At 34.3% G+C, this 578-nt stretch overlaps 1 protein-coding gene across 1 annotated transcript in view; it reads right to left on the bottom strand.

Annotated features, from left to right (window-relative positions):
- Positions 1–578, bottom strand: part of AFG1L (AFG1 like ATPase) — a 341083-nt gene that overhangs the window by 99537 nt on the left and 240968 nt on the right. The gene's annotated exons all lie outside the window — the stretch shown is intronic.

The raw sequence follows: 578 nt of genomic DNA on the forward strand, positions 1-578 counted from the left end.
CCAACCTTCCTTCTGAGGAGTGGCTGGTGGGTTTGAACCGTCAGCCTTCTGGTTAGCAGTCAAATACCTTAGGCACTACACCACCATGACAGCAGCCCTTTATGAACATTGCCTAGATCAATTACATGATGAGAGTTCTGAACAATGATATTTTAATCATATTGTAATTCTCTTATTCTTTTTTCATTTATTACTGAGAAAACTGCAATAAAGAGATTTCACTTATCAACTATTTTGTTATAATACAGATTAGTTCTTTTTAAAAAACATAGGAAAATACTTGGTTTTTTCTTTTTTATTTACCACTATTCTGACCATGATGGAGTATCAGAGCCCAGAGTTATCCTCCTGTCCTAAACAGCTAAAAACAGTATAAAGCATATGAGACAATGATTTTCAGATACTGGACAACAGAAAGCACAGGGCAGTGATTCCTAAGAGAATGGAAACAAATGAGCTGAGTTCCAGCCTATTAGTTATTTTTTCCAGGATTAAAGAGGGAGAACTTAAACAGAACAAAGTCCCAAAATACTTAAAATAACATACACACACACACACACATTAAAAAAAAAAAAAAA

Source organism: Orycteropus afer, unplaced genomic scaffold, assembly GCF_000298275.1.
Source record: "Orycteropus afer afer isolate SDZICR_OR568_19922 unplaced genomic scaffold, OryAfe1.0 scaffold00072, whole genome shotgun sequence".
NCBI classification, from domain to species: Eukaryota; Metazoa; Chordata; class Mammalia; order Tubulidentata; family Orycteropodidae; genus Orycteropus; species Orycteropus afer.